This window comes from Ovis aries, chromosome 1 (genome assembly GCF_016772045.2).
Source record: "Ovis aries strain OAR_USU_Benz2616 breed Rambouillet chromosome 1, ARS-UI_Ramb_v3.0, whole genome shotgun sequence".
Taxonomy (NCBI): Eukaryota; Metazoa; Chordata; class Mammalia; order Artiodactyla; family Bovidae; genus Ovis; species Ovis aries.
In genome coordinates, this window is record NC_056054.1 from 197,707,056 (window position 1) to 197,714,407 (window position 7,352).

Below are 7,352 nucleotides of genomic sequence, written 5' to 3' on the forward strand. Positions count from 1 at the left end.
AGTGAATTGATGGGGACCAATAGCCCACAGGCAAGGAATTTATTTATTAGAGGTTGTAGTCCTTCCCGAGCTTCTCTTCTGAGGGGATATTTTTTCCTGTTAGGAAACCGAGTGGGATCTCGGAGGACAGTGATGACTGGTTCAGCTTCTTGGGCTCGTCCAGGAGTCCCCTGGTCCCACACTTGGGTGTTAATGTTGTTCTCCAATAGTTTTTGGTCCTCTCTATTGGAGAGGGCATAATGATTTCCTCAGTAGTAACCAGAAGCTGTAGGGCTCTAGGGGCTGAAAAGCTTTTCATCACTACCCGATCAGAGGACAGCCTCCTGGACCCGTGTGTAATCTGAACACCCAGGTAAGGGTAGTCCCCAGTTTAGTGAGTATATCTCTTCCCAGTAAGGGAGTAGGACACTTAAGGACCACCAGAAACTGGTGAGAAAATATTTGTCCATCCTAGCAACAAAGACCCGCTCCAGTACTCTTGCCTGGAAAATCCCATGGATGAAGGAGCCTGATGGGCTGCAGTCCATGGGGTCGCTAAGAGTCAGACACAACTGAGTGACTTCACTTTCACTTTTCACTTTCATGCATTCGAGAAGGAAATGGCAACCAACTCCAATATTCTTGCCTGGAGAATCCCAGGGACAGGGGGAGCCTCGTGGGCTGCTGTCTATGGGGTCGCACAGAGTCAGACACAACTGAAGTGACTTAGCAGCAGCAACAACAAAGAAGTGCTCGGGTGAATCTTTTAGTAATTGTTTTTCCTGTTGCACCCAAAATGGTACAGGTTTGGGAGCAGAAGGCTCTGGAGTAGGTCAGGACAGAGTAGGTAGCTCCTGTGTCAACCATGAAATTCTCAGACATACCAGAGACATACTAATTGCACCCTTGGTTCCTTCTCCGTGATGGTTATCAGTGACAGGTGGGCTGGCTGGAGTGGGCCACTTCAGTCCTGTTAAACCATCATAAGGGAAGGCTTGGTGCTGGACCATTGAGGCTCTTGGGTCCGAAGGGCAGAGTGCCACCCAATGTCCCAATTGATGGCATTTGTAGCAAGCCACTTTAGGAGACTTGTCACAGTTTGGACACTCTTTGGCCCAATGCCCCGCCTGTCTACAGATTAGGCATTTGCCTGGTGCCTTGTCCTTCAAGGACTCGGAGTTTGCCAAAAGGCTTCTCTGGAGGGTAACCAGCGTCTGGGCATGCCTTGTCTCTTTCCTTTCTCCCTTTCCTGGGCCTTGGCTTCCCTCTCCTGTTCTCCATTATAAAAGGTATTGGTGGCTTTCTGGACCATCTCATCTAACCAGGCAGCAGGGTCCTGCTGCTGTAGCTGTTGTAACTTTACCCTAATGTCTGATGCACATTGGGACAGGAATTTGTCCTTTAAAATCACCTGTCCCTCATAAGAGTCTAGGTCCAGATTGGTAAACTTTTGGAGAGGCTTTTTCAGAAAGGAAGTGGGGTTCTTGTTGGGTTCCTTAGTTATTGCTGAGATGTGGGCATAACTGATTTCTTTTTGCTGGGCTGCATTCAGTCCTGCCTTCACACAGATCAGAAAATGATCCCTTTCCCAGGTGTGCTCAGGGTCATTATAATTCCAATTAGGATCTGAGGAGGGGACTGCAGTTTCTCCTACTGGGTTATTTATCACTTGACATGTGAAGCCCCATAGCATACAATTGGGCTTCCTTTAAGACCCTAGCATGCTCAGGGTCAGATAAAGTTTGGCTAAATAAGACCATAATGTCCTTCCACATCAAGTCAAAGGCCAAGGTAATGTGTTGGAATATATCCATATATTTGCCTGGGTCGTCTGTATAGCTTCCCAAGTCTTGTTTGATCTCTTAGTTCTAAGCAGGAGAAAGGCTTATGGACCCTGATTGGTCCAAATTCTCCTCCAGTTTCAACTAAGGGACATATTCAATTTGGCTTTTGTGGAGGGAGTGATCCCAGATATGGGGGCATGTTTAGATATAAGGATGGAGCACCAGGCAACTCGGGAGCTGTGGGAGGTGAGCTTTCATGGTTGGGGGTGGGGGGCGGTGTTTCTCTTCTCTTGGTTGTCTGTGCCTAACACTATTTGCCTATTAGGCTCACTTTTAGGGCGTACAACAATCCCATACTTAAGCCAGAGTTCCTTCATATCTCTTAGTTGGAAGAAAATTTGGACACAGGGCATCTCTGCCCCTTTGCCTTGTCTTTTTCAGAATAAGTCTAGCTGCAGGATGGTATTGTAATTTTAACTCCCATCCTCAGGCCAATGTTCCTTGTTCCCCAGAGGATACCATGGCCACACAGTGGCACAAAAGAATTTTAAGCAAATTCTCCTTAGAGTTAGAGGATTGAACAACTTCCAGTTATCAAGGATGCATATCAAGGGCATCTGTCGGGAAGTGCATTGGTTATTTCCCATCTGAAAGACAGTGATAATGGGAGGAAAAGAAAAAGAAAAACTAATAGACCTCCTTCAATTTCCATGAGTGGACTTCCTTAGGGTGAGTCTTTTCAAATCCTATTCTACCCAATACTGTTGCAACCTGAGAGCCAGGCATCCCCAGGTCAGGAGGCAGATCCCCAGGCAGGCTGAGGCATGACAGCCTTTTGGAGATCGAATCCCCAGCCAGGTTGAAGCAGGTGGATCTACCAAGAACTGGGTCCCTGGGCAGGTTGAGGTGTGTCGATCTCCTGGGATCCCTGGACTGGCAGATCCCCAAGCAGATTGAGGCATGACCACTTTTGAGGACCATATCCCTAGGCAGGTTGAGGCAGGTTGACCTCCTGGGGCCCCGGACCAGTCTCCAGCATGATCAGTACTGGGCAGGATTAAGGAGTTGTAATTTTAACTCATTGCCAGTTTGTTCACTGCCGATGGGAATAGATATCACAATGTAAAGCAATCCAAGCCTCTGCCCTGAGACTGGGAACCTGCTGAAGCAGCTATAAGCCTTATCGTCTTACTGCTCTAAGGGAATGTAAGTCGCTGATTTCCTCCCCTAGTCTTCCATAAAAGCAGGTTAGAATGTCTCCAAGGGTAAACATTTCATTGTCATAGACCCATTTTAGATAACAACAGGAGTAATGACAAAGGAGTGGGTTATCTGGTCCTGTAAGGGGCATTAAGAGTATTTAATAATAAGCGGGGTGGAACAATGTTGCCCACAAGGGAGCAAGGTCCTGGTTGTAGTAGTTAGCAAGAGGCTTAAGAACAAATTGATAAGAGGCCACAGACCAGATGTTCCATAAAAGTGGAGTGGAGATTTGATCCGGGGGTATGTTTGGAACTTTAGGAGAAGGGTGGTAAGGATTTGGGCCCAAAAGGCCTGCAGGGCTAACTCCCAAAGTGGCAAACATTATACCTAGAAGCCCAACTGCCTTTGAAGGGATGACAAATGATGGACTTCTGGCAGGCATTGTGTGCCTGTCACCAGCCCTAGCAGGTCCACTGAGAGATGCTGTTGTTGCACGTGTCGTAGGAAACATGGAAGATGAAGGCCTGAGTATCTAGAGGGAGTGGATATTATACAGTATTTCCCTCCCATGGGCCAGCTATTTTCTGGTTGTCCATCCAGAAGATTATAGAGGCAACATTGTGGGCTTGGACGGGGCTCAGTGAAAGAGGATGAAACAGGAGGGAAGGGGGCAGGGCACAACTTTTGAAACAATGACATAGGGCAAGGGCATAACATAAACCAATTAAAATCAAATGGGTCCAAAATGACAAGTCAAATTCAGCTAAACCTTGATCCCAAATCTGTAAGCTAAATGGTACACCCAGAGGCAGCAGGACAGTTCCAAGTCACTGTCAAAAGACAAAGGAGTGGGTGGTTCCCCAATGGTTGGAGTGATCCTCCCACTCAGCATATGAATTCACCTAGCTGGCAAAAACTAGCCACCACATTCCACAGCCATAGCACTTGCCCTCTGCAATGGCCCACACCCTGCGGAGTGTGCTTCTTTCTATATCAGAACAAATCCACCTCTTAACTATTGCTGTGTCTCTAATTGAATTTTTGCAATGAGACATCAGAGCCTGAGCTTCATTAGGTCCTGAAGCCAGGCACCATGGGTTTTGGCCGGGCTCAAGTCCCGGGAGAGAGGAGCTGAAGGAAAAGAGGAAAAAGCAGTGGGAAAAACGTGCTGAGGAATCCCCTTCACAACCAGCCAGAAAATCTGCTATATACCTGACCTGTGCTCACAGTTTTCATTGACCTGATCCATGGCACAAAGAAGATTAAGGACAGAAGAACACCCACCGGCTTGGGTAACAGCTATTAAAGTGCAGAGGATAGTGGAGCCTTCAGGACACACTGAGGATAGCCTCTCCAGAGTCCCTCAGTTGCCCCCACTGCTGCTCACCTGTTGGCAGGGCATTCGAGAAAACAAGAAACGAGAGATTATAAACAAATTAAGATTTTGTTGGGCATATGTCCTTCCAGCCACAGGAGCGAGGACCTCCTACCTTAGCAGGAGGTCTTCTGGAATCTGAGACTGAGCTACGTGAACTTTCTGCTCAGTTCATTTTTCACTGTCCCAGTTTCCAGCACACTGGGCTTCTTGTCACTTCCCCTGCCCTGGGTTTTCTTCACGTTCAGCTTCCACTGTGGGAGCTTTTACTAAGGTGGGCTCTTGTTGTGCTTGGCCTCCTCCTTGTGGGGGCTGCGCCGAGGTTGTTTCAGCCAGGTTAAATGTGAGAAATGGCGCCATAGATGTCGGGGAGTGTATAATTTCCTTGGTTCTGTCTCATCGCAACAAAAATTTGAAGTGACAGATGGACCAGAGGATAGCCCTTGGACGGACCAGTGTCACAGCTCTGCATTACAGCTCAGTTTTATTTAGCAAAATACATCCTCAGGGTGTGAGGGCATGCCGACCCAAAAGACACGAAGAGAAGAGAGTTCCCAGCCCAATTTTGGTTCCTCTTTTTATATGTTTTTTTATCCTCCCCTGGGCCTGCCCTATGTAAATTGAGCTAGCCAGGAGTGCTGTTTGTTTTACTTGAAGTCCTCACTCTGGTCCTCGGACCTTCCTTTGTTCTATTTTTGTGGGCTTTTCCTTCCCTTTTCTGCCATTCTGGACTCCTTTTTCTATTCTAATTACCTAACACTGCCAATGCAGGAGACATAAGAGACACGGGTTTGATCCCTGGGTTGGGAAGATCCTTTGGAGTAGGAAATGGCAACCCACTCCAGTATTCTTTGCCTGGAAAATCCAATGGATGAAGGAATGTGATGAACTACAGTCTATAGAGTTGCAAAGATTTGGACATGACTCGAGGATTTATTTAAACTAACTTTAAATACACACCAGGATTTATTTTAAACAATCAGTGGGCCATTGCATGCTTCCCTGATACCATATGAAATGTTTGTCACTTGTGACATGGTCAACAATATAGACTAATGTTACATTAGGAGAGTTAGATGAAGGGGAGGGAATGCCAGTCTCTTAAGTATACCAAAACATTACTGTGATTCTTCTTTCTGGAGATAAGGGCTTTTTAAGGAGAGTTTGCAGTTGAAAGGAACACTTTGGTAAGCTATGTAGGGAGCAGCCAGTCAAGGAACAAACACTCAGGTAACAATAGATGGTCACTAAAAGGGTAAGTCTGTAACTGCATGACTTCCACTTTGTTGTTTGAGGCTTAAGTGTTTTGGACTAAAACTAAACTATGTAAGGCAGATTCTCTACTTTTTTACTATAATTCTATTAGCAAAAGGAGATGATTTCACATTCCAAGATGTCTGGCTCTAGATTAGTGATCACATCATCATGATTATCTGGGTCGTGAAGATGTTTTTTTGTACAGTTCTTCCATGTATTCTTGCCACCTCTTCTTAATATCTTCTGCTTCTGTTAGGTCCATACCATTTCTGTCCTTTATTGAACCCATCTTTGCATGAAATGTTCCCTTGTTATCTCTAATTTTCTTGAAGAGATTTCTAGTCTTTCCCATTCTGTTCTTTTCCTCTATTTCTTTGCATTGATCGCTGAGGAAGGCATTCTTATCTATTCTTGCTATTCTTTGGAACTCTGCATTCAGATGCTTATATTTTTCCTTTTCTCCTTTGTTTTTCACTTCTCTGCTTGTCACAGCTATTTGTAAGGCCTCCCAGACAGCCATTTTGCTTTTTCATTTCCATGGGGATGGTCTTGATCCCTGTCTTCAGAGGAGAGCAAAAAGTTGGCCTAAAGCTCAACATTCAGAAAATGAAGATCATGGCATCTCGTCCTATCACTTCATGGGAAATAGATGGGAAACAGTAGAAACAGTGTCAGACTTTATTTTTGGGGCTCCAAAATCACTGCAGATGGTGACTGCAGCCATGAAATTAAAAGACACTTACTCCTTGGAAGAAAAGTTATGACCAACCTAGATAGTATATTCAAAAACAGAGACATTACTTTGCCGACTAAGGCCCGTCTAGTTAAGGCTATGGTTTTTCCTGTGGTCATGTATGGATGTGAGAGTTGGACTGTGAAGAAGGCTGAGTGCCGAAGAATTGATGCTTTTGAACTGTGGTGTTGGAGAAGACTCTTGAGAGTCCCTTGGGCTTCAAGGAGATCCAACAAGTCCATTCTGAAGGAGATCATCCCTGGAATTTCCTTGGAAGGAATGATGCTGAAGCTGAAACTTCAGTACTTGGGCCACCTCATGAGAAGAGTTGACTCGTTGGAAAAGACTCTGATGCTGGGAGGGATTGGGGACAGGAGAAGGGGACGACAGAGGATGAGATGGCTGGATGGCATCATGGACTTGATGGACATGAGTCTGGGTGAACTCCGGGAGCTGGTGATGGACAGGGAGGCCTGGCGTGCTGCGATTCATGGGGTCTCAAAGAGTCAGATACGACTGAGAGACTGAACTGAACTGAACTGAACTGAAGGAGAGGATTCCATTGAAAATTGGTATATGCTCAGAACAGCCAGTACTGGAATACTCCATGTGATTATGCCTCCACTGTTTTTAGCCCCTGACACATTTTATTCTTAGTTTCCTTCATTTTTGTTTTCTATGTTTTAGACAAGGTTTGCTGAGTCCTTCAGTTTCTTCTGTATTAACCAATTAGATCTTTTTTTACTTACTAACTTAAAGCTTTCCCCTTTGCCAGTAAAATAAGCCCCCTCTGATTTCCTCCTCTAATCAATACTTCTTGTTACACAATTTTAGAAAACAAAGGCAAGGTAAGAATTAAAGATTTTAAAATTAAAAAAAAGAAAACAAAGGCATCGTATAATGTTGTCTCACTTTAATTTTTCAAAATATAAATTTATTTATTTTAATTGGAGGTTAATTACTTTATAATATTGTATTGGTTTTGCCATACATCAACATGAATCTGCCACAGGTATACACG